Here is a 16,287-nt window from a genome sequence, read left to right as displayed (position 1 = left end):
TTTTTAGAAATGTGGAAATCAGAGGTATAATCAAGGTTATCAGGGCAATCAAAGGTACAATTGAGGCAATCAAGGTAATCAGAGTTACAATCGTGGCTCTCATTCTCAGTTTAACAATTATAACAGAAGGATTTCTTGTCAAATATGTCACCAAATGTATCATGAAGTTGTGGAGTGCCTTCAACGCATGAATCTAACCTATGGATCCAAGAATTCTCAGATTGCATACAATGTCACTACTACTCTTACATGGCTTCTTGATTATGGTGCTAGTTCACATATGACCAACTCGTACACAAACCTGCAGAAACTTGAGTCTAACAATGGTCCTAAGCAAATATATATTGGTGATGACAAAGGTTTGCCTATACTTAATTCTGGTTCTTCTACCATTAATACCACCTTTCATTGCTTTGAACTCAAAAATGTCTTGCATGTTCCTAATCTTAAGCAAGATTTGATTTCTGCCAATAAGTTCATACTTGACAATTGGTTTTCTATTCATTTATATCTTTTTCACTTTATTGTGAATGATCTTTCTTTGGAGAAAAATGCTCTTTAAAGTCCTTGCGAAAGCTGGATTCTATCCATTTCATGCTTCTACTATTGCTGAAAATCAACAGGCTTTTGCAATATATTCTAAAGCTTCTTAGGATATTTGGCATCAATGATTGGGCCATCTTGCTTTCAAAATACTAAATAAGCTAGCATCTAAGTCATGTATTTCAAGTACAATAAATAAGTTTATGTTCTAGTTGTGGTTTAGGCAAATGTGCTAAGTTGTCATTTGCTCCTGTTTCTTGTACTTTAAGTAAACCTCTAGAACTCTTGCACACAAATGTATGGGGTCCTACACCACTTCTTTTTGTAAATGGACATATATTATGTCATCTTTGTTGATGATTATACAAAGTACACTTGGTTTTTCCCTCTTAAATCCAAGTCTGATGTGTTTGATTCATTTGTTCATTTCAAAGCTTTGGTTGAGAATTTGCTCAGTTCTAGGATTGTCACTTTAAGATTTGATTATGGTGGAGATTTCTTAAATCTTAAGTTCCTAATTATCTCCAAATGCATAGTATTTCTCATCAACTTAGCTGCCCTCACACACCAGAGCAAAATGGTTGTGCTGAGTGTAAGCATAGGCATCTGGTTGAAACTGCCAGGACATTTCTAGCAGCTTCCAAAGTTCATAAGTCCTAATAGGTTGAAGCCTTTGCTACAGTTATCTATCTCACCAACAGAATGCCCACTAGCATAAAATCATCTCCTCGAGAATCATTTTTTCATAGATATCTAGACTATACATCTTTTAAATTTTTTGGCTGCAGATGCTTTCCATGGTTGAAGCTTTATACGACATCCAAACTTGATCCAAAAAGCGAAGAATGTGTCTTCTTGGGTTATAGTCTGAATTGATAAAGGGTACAATGTCTTGACTCTCTCATTGGAAGAATGTACATCTCAAGGCATGTGATATTTGATGAAATTACCTTTCCTTTTCTTTAAAAGGAACTCATTGTGAAATCAAGTTCTGTTTTCCCTATGTCAACTCAATTACCCATTCTCCTACACCTATGACTCAACCTATATCTTCACCCTCACCAAGTTCTACATCTGCAATCCTTATTACTGCATATATCCCTATCCCTGCACCTATACTTGCACCTCAATCATCATTACCAGAATCTCATACTTCATTGCCTACAACTAACACTCGTGCAATGCAAACCAAATTCAAATTTGGTATCTTCAAACCTAAAACTCTTTTTAGCTACAAAACATCATTTTCCCTTTGATATGTCTTAAGATTATACACCTTAAACTTATTTCCAAGCATCTAAACACTCTTATTTCCAAGCATCTAAACACTCTCATTGGAGGCAAGCAATGTAAGAAGAATTTAATGCTCTCATTCAAACTGGTAGTTGGTTTCTAGTTCCTACAAGTTCTTCTTAGAATTTAGTTGATGCAAAATAGGTGTTTAGAATTAAAAGGAAGCCAGATGGTACCATTGATAGGTACAAAGCCAGGTTTGTTGCCAAAGGACTTCACCAGCAACAAGGATTGGACTACACTGAAACCTTTAGTCCAGTTTACAAGCTTGTAACTATTAGACTTCTGCTCACTTTGGCAACCAAGTTTAACTGGTTTCTTAATCACCTTGATGTGAGTAATGCATTTCTGCATGGAACTTTAACATAATCGGGCTTGGTATGAAAAATTAACCAATGCTTTACAGTATTTTAGCTTCTCAAATTCACAGAATTATCATTCTTTATTTGTAATGAAGGATACAACTTTAGTCTTCATCTTGGTCTATGTTGATGATATTATTGTTATTGGTCCTAATACTCATGTGTGTCAAGATGTTATTTCTCAACTCAGTGCATTATTTCCTGTTAAGGATATGAGATCACTTCACTATTTTCTTGGCATTAAGGTCAAGAAATCCTCATCTAGTATATTAATCTCTTAGACTAAGTACATCTTAGACTTGCTTAAGAAGGCTAATATGAATGGTTCAAATTCTTATGTTACTCCACTCAGCACTTCTATGTTGGATCATCATTCTCTTTTACTTGCCAATCCTGAGGAATACAAGTCATTGGTTGGTGGCTTACAGTACTTAACTTGGGCAAGGCCAAATTTATCATTTGCAGTGAATCTGGTATGTCAGTTCAAGAAAATCGAAGACTGTCACATTCTTAAGCAGTTAAGCACATTCTCAGATACCTTAAAGGGACACTCTCTCTTGATTTATGGTTTTCAAAGTGATCTAAACCTCCTACTATCACTACATTTTCAGATGCATTTTCAAAGTATAGACAAAAGGTCTACCGACGGATTTTATGTTTTTCTGGTAGATTCTCTTATCAGTTGAAGTGCCAAGAAACCACCAACCGTAGGAAGATCTTCCACATAAGCAAAAGTATAGGTCACTTACCAACATTGCAACAAAATTGACATGGATTTGCAAGTTATTAGTTGATGTTGGTCTTGTTCTTCCATCTCCACCATAGCTCTGGTGTGATAACATTTCTGCAATCGCCTTAGCTAGAAATCCAATTTTTAATGCAAGGACCAAACATGTGGAAATTGACTACCATTATATGAGGGAGAATGTGTTAGCTAAACAAGTGACGATTCTGTTTAGAGGGGTGAAGAAGCTTACGTCATGGAGTTTGGTGGGAGAAAGGTGTTGAGGGGCGTAGGATTGAAGGGGTGGGACCCACATTTTTCCATGTGTTACATTTTTTCCTTCGCAATAAATGTTTGTTCCAACTCCGCCGTGTAAGTTTATCTTACATTGCCGGTCCCAAGCCCGGATAAAGGAGGAAGGGGAGGGCGTCAGGTAGTCGACAGCTGGCACTCCATGATTACGTCGAATCCTTATGAAAATGAATCCAGAACGAAATCGTGCTAAAGCTAGGGCGTCACCCGTAAGTGGCGCGCTGTGTGGCCCGAGCACAGTGATAAGTGAGCAAGGGTCGTTGTATCTCCATCGGCACCCGGATGCAGTGTTAAATGAGCAAGGGGGCTATAGAAACTTCTTTTCGAACGACTCAACTCAAAGTTGTTTGGGAGCATATGCTCCTATCAACTTTACACGGGACACACAAAAGAAGTACTTTGATCCGATTAGACGGGGAAGGGTGAAGAAGCTAGGACAGAAGGGTAGAGTTCAAGAGAGCAAAATGCGTTTAGGAACGTGGAATATAGGAACCTTGACGGGAAAATCTATGGAAGTAGTAGAAGTTTAGTGAGGAGAAGGATAAATATTATGTGCCTACAAGAAACTAAGTGGGTTGGTCGTAAGGCAAATGATCTAGAAAACTCAGGGTTTAAACTATGGTATTCGGGCACAAATAGAACGAGAAACGGTGTTGGCATCATCGTGGACAAGACCTTGACACAAGATGTTGTAGATGTCAAGAGGGTAGGAGATAGAATCATGGCAATCAAGATTGTAATAGGACAAGAACTTATCAATGTGATTAGTGCATATGCACCTCAAGTAGGGTTGGATACGAGTTCGAAGGAGAAATTTTGGGAAGACCTTGGAGACTTGGTGCAAGGAATTGCTCAGACGGAGAAGTTATTTATAGGAGGAGATTTAAATGGACACGTGGGCAGGGAGACAGGCAACTATGAAGGTTTTCATGGTGGCCATGGTTTTGGGGAGAGAAACGAGGATGGGGAAGCTATCTTGGATTTTGCAATGGCATATGATCTCTTCTTAGCCAACACCTTCTTTAAGAAGAGAGAAGAACATGTGATCACCTACAAGAGTGGGTCGTCAAAAACACAAATAGATTTTCTTCTAATGAGGAAAGGGGATCGTATAACTTGTAAGGATTGCAAAGTTATACCAGGAGAGAGCGTGGCTAATCAACATCGCTTGTAGGTGATGTATGTACATATCAAAAGAGTGAGAAAAAAGAACAAGACTTGGAAGTGCCCAAGGACTAGATGGTGGAATCTAAAAGAAGAAAAACAAGCCATTTTCAAAGAGAAAGTAATCACCCAGTGTGTGTGGGATAGAGAGGGGGAAGCTAACCAAATGTGGGATTCCATGGCTAGTTGTATCAGAAAAATAGCAAAAGAGGTATTAGGAGAGTCCAAGGGCTTTGCCCCACACCAAAAGGAATCTTGGTGGTGGAATGAGGAGGTACAAACAAAGGTGAAGGCTAAGAAGGAATGTTGTAAAGCCTTATACAAGGATAGGACCGATGAAAATGGTGAAAGGTATAGAAAAGCGAAGCAAGAGGCGAAGAAAGCTATGAGAGAAGCTAAGTTAGCGGCTTATGACGATATGTATAAGCGACTAGATACCAAAGAAGGAGAGTTGGATATCTATAAACTAGCTAGAGCAAGGGAAAAGAAGACAAGGGACCTAAACCAAGTGAGGTGCATCAAGGATGAGGATGGAAAGGTTCTTGCTATAGAGAACGCGGTTAAAGACAGATGGAAAGGTTATTTTCATAATCTTTTCAATGAAGGACACGAAAGGAGTGCTTCTTTAGGGGAGTTGAGTAACTCAGAAGAGTGTAGAAACTACTCTTTTTATCGTAGAATCCGGAAGGAAGAAATGGTTGTAGCTTTGAAGAAGATGAAGCATAGAAAAGCAGTAGGCCCAGACGATATACCAATCGAAGTGTGGAAAGTTTTGGGAGAGACAGGTATAAGATGGCTCACTGACCTTTTCAATAGGATTTTGAAAACGAAGAAGATGCCAAATGAGTGGCGAACGAGCACTTTGGTGCCTATCTACAAGAATAAGGGCGATGTACAAAATTGCATGAACTATAGGGGTATTAAGCTAATGAGTCATACAATGAATCTCTGGGAGAGAGTCATTGAGCATAGATTGAGGCAAGAGACACGGGTTTCGGACAACCAATTCGGGTTCATGCCAGGGCGCTCAACCATGGAGGCAATCTATCTCTTACGAAGATTGATGGAAAGATATAGAGATGGGAAAAAGGATTTACACATGGTCTTTATAGATTTGGAAAAAGCGTATGATAGGGTCCCAAGAGACATTCTTTGGAGGATTTTAGAGAAGAAAGGAGTACGAGTAGCATATATCCAAGCTATACAGGATATGTATGAAGGAGCAAAGACTGCCGTAAGAACTCATGAAGGACAAACCGAAAGCTTTCCCATAACTGTAGGATTACATCAAGGCTCATCCTTAAGTCCTTACCTTTTTGCGTTGGTAATGGATGAGTTAACATGACATATTCAAGATGATATTCCTTGGTGTATGCTTTTCGCAGACGATATAGTGTTGATAGATGAAACTCAGGAAGGGGTAAATGCAAAGCTTAACCTTTGGAGAGAAGTGTTGGAATCTAAAGGTCTTCACCTAAGCCGATCAAAGACAGAATATATGGAGTGCAAGTTCAGTGCAAATGAAGGCCAAAACGAGTTAGGGGTGAGGATCGGAGATCAAGAAATACCAAAGAGCGACCGTTTTCGTTACCTAGGATCTATCTTGCAAAAGAACGGAGAATTAGATGGAGATCTCAACCATAGAATACAAGCTGGATGGATGAAGTGGAAGAGTGCATCCGGCGTGTTGTGTGACCGCCTTATGCCACTGAAGCTCAAGGGAAAATTTTATAGGACGGCAATAAGGCCGGCGATGCTGTATGGCACAGAATGTTGGGCGGTGAAGCATCAACACGTACACAAAATGGGTGTAGCGGAGATGAGGATGCTTCGTTGGATGTGTGGGCACACGAGAAAGGATAAGATTAGGAATGAGGATATCCGGGGTAAAGTAGGAGTAGCCGAAATTGAAGGAAAGATGAGAGAAAATCGGTTACGGTGGTTTGGACATGTGCAAAGAAGGCCTACTGATGCTCCGATTAGAAGATGCGACTATGGGACAGAGGTTCAGGGCCGAAGGGGTAGAGGAAGACCTAGGAAAACTTTGGAAGAGACCCTAAGAAAAGACTTAGAGTACTTGGATCTAACAGAGGACATGACACAGGACAGAACACAATGGTGTTCTAAGATTCATATAGCCGATCCCACTCAGTGACTTGGATTTTCCAAGTCTCTAACCGAGAAGTTTTCCTCACTCGGGAAATTAAGGGAACACTACCTCAACCTACATGCTCCACTCACAAAGCTTCAACATACAAGCTTCAACAAAAGAAAATTCAAAGAACCTAGCGAAGAAGGCTTTGGTGTATTTAACACAATACGTTGAAATGAAGGAAAGCTTATTTATTGATATCCCCGATAAGTTACAAATATGTACATATACTTGAGTCAAAATAAACAAACAAGAGGGAGCCTTCACAAAGGTTGCTTAGGAGAAGTCTCAGCAGTCGGTAGAGCCCGAGAAAGAAAAGGCACCGGAGGGGGATCATTCGGAGCCTCAGTACTGGACAGAACCCTAGAAGGAGGAGGCATCAGAGGTTGATCATTTGGAGCTTCATTGCGCGGTACAGCCCCAGAAGACGAAGGCAATAAATGCCTTTGGAACAAACCCACAAATCTCTGATGATCAAGTAAAACCTGACCATCAGATTCCTTCATCTGGTCAAGCTTCCTCTTCATGTTTGTAGCATAGTCATGTGCGAGTCGGTGCAACTATTTATTCTCATGCTTGAGCCCTCTAATCTCCTGTTTGAGACTCATCACTTCAGCCGCCAATGATTCAACTTGGCGGGTTCGAGCAAATAGGCGTTGGGCCATATTAGACACAGAACCTGCACACTGAACACTGAGAGCCAGAGAATCCTTAACAGCCAACTCATCAGACCGTTTGGAAAGTAGTATGTTATCTTTGGGAGTGAGAAGGTTCCTGGCCACTACCGCAGCGGTCATATCATTCTTCATCACGGAATCCCTAACGGTAAGAGGACCAGTAGGGGAGACGAAGGATGGGCGCCATATGTTGTCTGAAGAAGGCGGGGCTGCCTCTTCAACAAGGTTCAAGTCAAAACGACGGTCGGAGGGGCCAAACATTTTCAAAGGTGTTGAAGAGAGAAGAGGTCGGACAAATCAAGATCTTAGAAGTGCAAGAATGGAGCTTCTACTGGTGGATATTCAAGTGTGCTTTGGAACTTAATGTCAGCCCCTATAAAAATCTGCACTCGACGAAGCTTCAGAAATCGAAGAGGCGCCTGCTCAGAAATCGAAGAGGCGTTTGCTTTCTCAAAAGCTAGGCTGCTCAGAGACCACGAGGGTCGATCTCAGAAATCGAAGAGGCGTTTGCTTTCTCAAAAGCTGGGCTGCTCAAAGACCACGAAGGCCGATCTTAGAAATCGAAGAGGCTTGCTTTCTCAAAAGCTGGGCTGCTCAGAGACCACGAGGGTCGATCTCAGAAATCGAAGAGGCGTTTGCTTTCTCAAAAGCTGGGCTGCTCAAAGACCACGAAGGCTGATCTCAGAAATCGAAGAGGCTTGCTTTCTCAAAAGCTGGGCTGCTCAGAGACCACGAAGGCCGATCTCAGAAATCAAAGAGGCACCTACTTTTCCAGCCTTGTCAGCACCTGTCACACGCACACTCAGCTTTGCGGAAATTATGGGCATTCTGTCGAAGATTTCTGGCGAAGTAGAAAGCACATGAATCGTACTGTTCAATCACCCACTTCCCACACGCAACAGTAGCTCATGGGTACCACAGATAACTTTGCCAAAGTTCTCTGACAAAGTTGAGACATGTGAAGCTTGCAACTCCCACTACATCGCTCTGACCAAGAAGGGTAAAAGAATAGCAAAGAAACAACACTAACAAAGTTTAGACACATAAATTTTGAAGGTCTAGCTACCATATTATTACCCACAAGGGTAAAGGAACAGTACCACTGCTGGATAATTGGAAAGTCCCGGTGTGTCAACCTCTGTGCTTCGTGGCAAGGTAGACTAGCAAACATGCCCAACCTTTACTCACATTCGAGAAAACACTCCCAACAAGATTGCTTGCTCCAAAATCGAAGAGGCACCGCCCTCCGAATCTCAAGAGCCAGACTCCCAACATGATTACTTTCTCAAAAATCGAAGAGAGGGTAAAGGAACAGTACCACTGCTGGATAATTGGAAAGTCCCTGTGTGTCAACCTCTGTGCTTCGTGGCAAGGTAGACTAGTAAACATGCCCAACCTTTACTCACATTCGAGAAAACACTCCCAACAAGATTGCTTGCTCCAAAATCGAAGAGGCACCGCCCTCCGAATCTCGAGAGCCAGACTCCCAACATGATTACTTTCTCAAAAATCGAAGAGAGGGTAAAGGAACAGTACCACTGCTGGATAATTGGAAAGTCCCTGTGTGTCAACCTCTGTGCTTCGTGGCAAGGTAGACTAGCAAACATGCCCAACCTTTACTCACAGTCGAGAAAACACTCCCAACAAGATTGCTTGCTCCAAAATCGAAGTGGCACCGCCCTCCGAATCTCGAGAGTCATACTCCCAACATGATTACTTTCTCAAAAATCGAAGAGACACCGCTCTCCGAATCTCGAGAGTCAGACCCCCAGCAGGATTGCTTTCTCAAAAATCGAAGAGGCATCGTTCTCCGAATCTCGAGAGCCAGATCCCCGACAGGATTGCTTGTTCGAAAACCGAAGAGGCACCACTTTCCCAACTTCAAGAGCTGGATCTCCTTGGATAAAGCTTGTCTGTAATCTTCACACGCAACATCAGCTTTCCAGATACCACATACCACTTTTTCAAAGTGCTCTGACAGAGTTAAAACATGTGAAGCTGGCAGCTCCCACTACCGTGCTATGACCAAGCAGGGTAAAGGAATAACATTATTACTTGATGTTAGGGAGACTCCTATATATGTCGACCTCCATCCCCAACGGACAGGCAGACCTGCAAAAATGCTCAACCCTTCCTCTTATCTGAGAGGGCACTCCAAACGAAGCCTTTCGAAATATTCAGCTTTCTTTCCCCCCGATAATACCTCTGTAAACAAGCTATACTAGAGCAAGAATATCTCATATCATAAGGGTTAAAAGCAAGAGTATCCCATATCATGCTTTTTCCCTGTCTTTTCCTTTGGCCTTGTTCTTGCCTGCAAGACAAGAAGAAAAAGAGCAATCAGTCAGCACTTGGAATCAAGCTTCCAGCCAGGAACTGACTGCCTGGAACCCCTTACCTGATTACTTACCTGGCATTGCTCTCGAGTACTCATCTTCAACATCTTATGCTTCCAGGGAAGATACCGCATCTGCCTGAGGAACAGATAGGGCAAGTGAGAAGGATACAAGGAAGCATGTGGAGACAAGCATAACAGCACACACGTGCCGATACATCCACTACTCTGTCAAAAGCAAAAGTATCCCATATCAGCAGGGTCGAACGTACTCTAGATTTGATGGACTTGTTTTGACCCTCAAATTCTTCAGTCGGCCTTATACTCTGGAGGAAACCAGAAAACCCTCCAACCCAGTTCAAGAATAAGCCTGTGGAAAGTTACTTCTTCAAAAGCAAAAGTATCCCATATCATCTCTTCTCATTTTTCTTCTCTTTATCCTTCATGATCATCTCTTCTCATTTTTCTTCTCTTTATCCTTCATGATCATCTCTTCTCATTTTTCTTCTCTTTATCCTTCATGTTGCCTGCAAGATAGGGAGAATGTGAACAATCAGCCGGAGCTCTGATTGCTTACCTTGTCTGTCACCTCTTTCAGCAGATCCCCTAGCTCGGCGACTTGGGGGACTCCTATTACATGGTTTGTATCGCGCTTGACCGAGCCTGAAACTACAAGTAAGCTTCGAGTGAAATTGATACATTACCTTGTGCATCTCCACCAGTTACAGTTACCACCCCTGGATGGAGGAAGAGTACTTCCAAAGAAGATGCCACATCTACCTATGAGACAGATAAGGCAAGTCAAGACGATACCACACTCCGGTACTTAGAAGTTTCGTGGTTACGAGATCATTCTCCCACAATATTTCCTAATGTCATTTGTACTAAATCATTCACTTGTACTCACTAAAGGAGAGCTTGAACCTATGTACTTGTGTAAACCCTTCACAATTAATGAGAACTCCTCTATTCCGTGGACGTAGCCAATATGGGTGAACCACGTACATCTTGTGTTTGCTTTCCTATCTCTATCCATTTATATACTTATCCACACTAATGACCGGAGCAATCTAGCGAAGATCACAAAAAGTGACCGCTTTCGCTACCTAGGATCTATCTTGCAAGAGAACGGAGAATTAGATGGAGATCTCAACCATAGAATACAAGCTGGATGGATGAAGTGTAAGAGTGCATCCGGTGTGTTGTGTGACCGTCGTAGGCCACTGAAGCTCAAGGAAAAATTTTATAGGACGGCAATAAGGCCAGCGATGTTGTATGGCACAGAATGTTGGGCGGTGAAGCATCAACACGTACACAAAATGGGTGTAGCGGAGATGAGGATGCTTCGTGGGATGTATGGGCACACGAGAAAGGATAAGATTGGGAATGAGGATATCCGAGGTAAAGTAGGAGTAGCCAAAATTGAAGGAAATATGAGAGAAAATCGGTCCCGGTGGTTTGGACATGTGCAAAGAAGGCCTACTGACGCTCCGGTTCGAAAATGTGACTACGGGACAGAGGTTCAGGGTCGAAGGGGTAGAGGAAGACCTAGGAAAACTTTGGAAGAGACCCTAAGAAAAGACTTGAGTACTTGGATCTAACGGAGGACATGACACAAAACCGAGCGCAATGACGTTCTAGGATTCATATAGCCGACCCCACTTAGTGGGAAAAGGCTTTGTTGTTGTTGTTGTTGTTGTAATAAATGTTTGTTCCATCTTTGTTTAGTCAACATTTAACGGTCAAACAAATAGATTGACTAACAGAGGTATAACATTGAACCAGTTCATAAATTTATGTTTGTCATTGCAATGTTCAAAAGATAATGCAAGAGTTTAGTATGTGACATAAACTTGAGGGTGTAAATGAAGGATTTATTTTGAAAAACATGTTCATTTGAGCAACATCATATAGCATGCAATTAACAATTAAAAAGCGGAATCATGCTTGCATGCACTCAAAAACAAAACATTACCATGAAATTCAAAGCCTAGTAGATTGGTGAACCAATAATCAACTCAAAACAAAGTGAGTTGAAATTAATACCTTTGTAGATTCCTCTTTGCATAAGCAAAGGCTAATCACCCAAAGAGATAGGGCCTTCATTCCTTGCTTCTTAGATCCATGGATTTGGATGGAAGAATAGGTTCTCTAAGTTCCCAAAATTGAGAACCTCTAAGTCTCTTCACCAAGGTTTGATTGTAGAAGAAATGAGTGACCTTGGAGTAGTAGGATTGCTAGATGTACCCTCCAAGGTGTTAGCTTCTTTAGAGAGAAAATGGAGAGACAATTCTCACCCATTTTCACCCAAAATAAACCCTTAATCTCATTATGAATATTTTGTTATAAAGTCATTTATATAGTCACTTCTTTAAGTGACCTAAATAACCAAACAACCCTAATTCATCTTCATGGCCGGCCATATAGGGATTTATGGGCTTTTGGGCTTTAATGAATCTTTATTCATTAAATTGTCATACAACTTAAGTTAATGGGCTTGACGTTCGAAGCCCATTGGGCCTTAAGGTCCAAAACTATCCCGAAGTCTTTAACGAACTAATTCGTTTGATTAATTAACATATTAATTAATCCTTGCCATAAATAAATGATTAAACCATTTAATCATTCTTACTCATTTCCGTTTAATCTTCAATCTCTACCTTTTATGGTGTGCGATCCATTAGGTTCCTTTTAGCGAGGCAGTGGGCGATTAAAACAATTTTACATCGATTGTGAATTGAAACAATTTTCAATTCTCCCTTTAGTGGTTATACACGTATAGGGCTTCCACAAACCATGGTTGACGCCTAGCAGCATGTCATGGTTACCCAAGCTAATCAGAAGAGGTTAGAGAACCTATTCAGTTCGGGATTACAAATGCAATACGGTCCTTCTCTAATCTAATACTCTTGACCACATTGTTTGGTATGATAGTTTATTTACTCATGTCTACTATCCAATGTGAATCGTTTGCTTATATGATTTCCTTGAATGTGATTTGGAACGCATTCCCCAATCTCATTCATACTCTGGCCAGAGATTCCAAATCATATCATAGAGTATTCTCCCTCAACTGTTTGAAGGTTAGAGATCCCTTGTTGCGCATTTACTTGTCTCCATAGCTAAGTGGCTTAACCCCAACGATGCCGTGACACCCCTAGGGGGTGAATTAGACATAATCAAAGATTAAGGACTTAACCACAAGACAACTGTGATGCCTCAGGTCAAAGGACTACTTTGCATTATCCCAACCATGAGTTCTCATGTGACATGGAATATAAGAACTCTTCGTTGATCACGTTCAGTGAACTCATTCTCTTATTGAGCACCTACGTACTTGTCTTGATGTCACACACACCAATGACTCGAGACTAGTCACTCTCCCTGAGAGAAGACACAGTACGTACTGATCTTAACGGACTGTCAATGCCCAATTGGTAATCCTATGATCAGGAACATTTAGGATGTGTCTACGAAAGAATGGTCTCATTAATCTAACTTCATTAGATTGCATTCTCCCAATCACATATTCCTTGGACTTTATCGTTTAAGCATATAACATTTATATGAGACGGCTCAAACAATAATCTTTGCCCTTTATATGTTAAACTAGATTAGTTTAACATTTGAAATGTCCGTAAAGTATCATCATATGATTGGTTTTAGGGCACATTTCCAACAATCTCCCACTTGCACTAGAGCCAATCAGCATTGGTCATCAGTGATGATACCTCTTCTGTAGTCATTTCATAAATGGCTGAGTAGTAGGCCTAGTCAATGGATATCTATATGTGTTTATCCACAGAAGCAACCTTGAGAATAACGACGTCACCATTATACATGATTCTCAATCATGTGGTTCAGTCTCTCATTTGTGTTCGGATCTTGATGAGACCTTGATTCCCAGGCTTGAGCTATCGCCCCATTAGTGTCATACACTTTCTGGTTGGAATCGAATAGAGAGTTCATAAATGAACTTTCCCATCCAAACAACATTGTTGTAAACTTCTATATGGCAATATATCTTGCATTCATAATGGAACACACTAAAGTCATTACTTTAATGTTTCCATCCAAATATCTCTTTAGTCATAATAAAGAGATATTTGTTTATCTCTTCATTCATAATGAAGAAACATCCAATGATGGATTAGATTCATAATCTAATACATTTACGCTTCCATTACGTTACTCTAATTCTTCCTCATTCTTTGAGGAATCTATCCTTTAGTATTTCTTAAATACTTAAGGACTCACTTGACAGTTGCCACGGTTCTGATCCTGGGCTTGCACTGATATCGTCTTGTACCGTTCTAGGTACAACTCATATCAATGTTTTTCATACAATATGAAATACATAAATCACCTTTTTGCTTATGCATAAAGGATTCAATTTACGCATTATTTTTATGGGAGTCAAAGGGTACGTTCCCTTTGAGAAGGGCAACTTGCTAGTCTCACTAGAATCGTCCTTCTTATTGAAGTTTATCATCATATGAGAAACTTCCTAGCATCCATTGTCTATTATTAGGGATTGATATAATCCAATTATATCATGAAATATATCATTATAGATTTCCATCCCATGTATATAGACTATATCTCCCATATACATTCTATCTTCATATAATGTATTAAAGTCATAACTTTAACGAAGAAGTATTCTTTTCATTTCCAAAATTAATATATCATATATACTTAAATTTTAGGAACATGATTAACTCCCACTAATCTTTTGTAAAACTCGTAAACAAAAGATTCATTTACATCTTGATGAGAAATCAAACGATTTGATCCTTTTTCCTCATAAAATGCAAATAGCTCCCACTAACTTGCTAAGATCCATGATGGATGGATCTCTACAACTTACATGTCTTGTGATTTATAGTTTTGGACATATATTATCAAGACTATCTTAATAATGGTTTCGGAAACCCATATTATGTCAAAACATTGAATCACCATTTTAGTTGTAGCTAGCAATCTTCGAATTAATTGAAACCAAGCCTACCTCAAAGATGGTTTCTTCAAAGTCAACCATTCTCTTTGATTGTAGTTACCTTAAGCTACCAATTAGCTATGAAGGTTTCATTATTTCGAGTCAAATGGTACTTTACCATTTCCTTGAGTATATATCGTATATGCACTCAATGTAGTCATAAGGATTTTCATTCTTATCGACTACCTTGGAGCTTGTGGTATAGGAACTAGGTTGTTATATTTGTTGATTACTTCCTTGTCTCTCAAAGAACCCATTCTTTGAGTTCTATCTCTCGTTCATTTGCTCTTAGGCAAATCACATTGTAGGATTACAATGAACTTCCCAACAAAACAACATTTGTTAGTTGGTTTATAGAAGCGATATCCAAAAGTTATTTTAAGGATATCCTACAAGATTGTTATCAAACGAATATTGCTTATTAGCACACAACCCCAAATCTTTAACATGCTTAAGATTTGTCTTTCTTTTCCAACTACATCTTATGGAGTCATGAAAATATTGGAAGATCTTCTCATCGACAATCATATTGTTTTAGAAGTATATATCCTATATATGGGTAATAGATAACATTTAACGAACTAAATCTTATTCGAGTTCGTTCTTCTCCTAATGGAGAAATACATTATCTTATGATGCTATTTTCCTTGATATCTTTCAAGGAAACTCATCTAAAGTGTTACCTTTCCTTGGATCAAATCTAAGGAGGTAAATACTTTAGATATCTTACTCATCTATTTACATTTCTTGAATTCTTTGAAACCTTTTGCAAAGTATTCGGACTTGTGTTTATTCAAAATAAACTATAGTCCAACCGAGAGTGATCTTCGGTGAATGTCATATAACATGAGTAGTATTATGTTGTGGACAAGTGCCACTAACATCTAAGTGAATTAACCTCAACAACTTTGTGATTCTTTCTTCTTTCCAAAAGAATAAAGATTCGAACATTTCGCCTCCATACAATTTTAACAAGAAGGTATTGGATCCGGATCTAACGATCCAAAGCGTCCATCTATGACCAACTCGTAATTTATGTTTTTAGAGGTATCACAACTTTAGTTGGGATTAGTCACTACCTTGCAACCTTTTGGGTTTTAAGCATCATTATTTTCTAAACAGTTAACACTACCATATTATCTCTACTATAGAGACAATCAATTAGATTACTATAATCCAATTTCTTTGGTAGTTCATATGAGGAAGTAAGTACTATCTGCTTTCGCAGAGATCTATATCTTATTCACGTTCCGTATGTGAAGCACCTTTTCTTCTCTCATATATCTTCTACTTCTTATTAGTCACACTTTTACAACGATTTGTAAAACATAGTTACTAATACGGAATCATACATTCAAGTAGAAGAACCAACTGTTTTGAACTATTCAAGAACAATTTACAACACCTTCGAAAGGTGTGTTCTTGACACTTGCAAGACATTTCTTGCAAATACCCCTTCCAATGTCCATCCTTTCATAAAGAAAGTTTGTTCCCTTGGAGTTATTTATCTTCTTTATTTGACTTTCACCTTTGACTACATTAGTCATGGTCCCTAAACTCCCACTATCTCTCTTGAAACCTTTTTCAATTGTGTTATACACATCAAACAATTTGGAGAGTATGTGGTTATTGTTCACTACATAGTTTACCATAAACTTAGTGAACCATTAGGATAGGGGAAACAAAGGTGAAGTCCTTGCCTAGTTTCCGTCTCGTTAAGTGGTTT

This window comes from Malus domestica, chromosome 05 (genome assembly GCF_042453785.1).
Source record: "Malus domestica chromosome 05, GDT2T_hap1".
NCBI lineage: Eukaryota > Viridiplantae > Streptophyta > Magnoliopsida > Rosales > Rosaceae > Malus > Malus domestica.
This window is presented reverse-complemented; position numbering follows the sequence as displayed.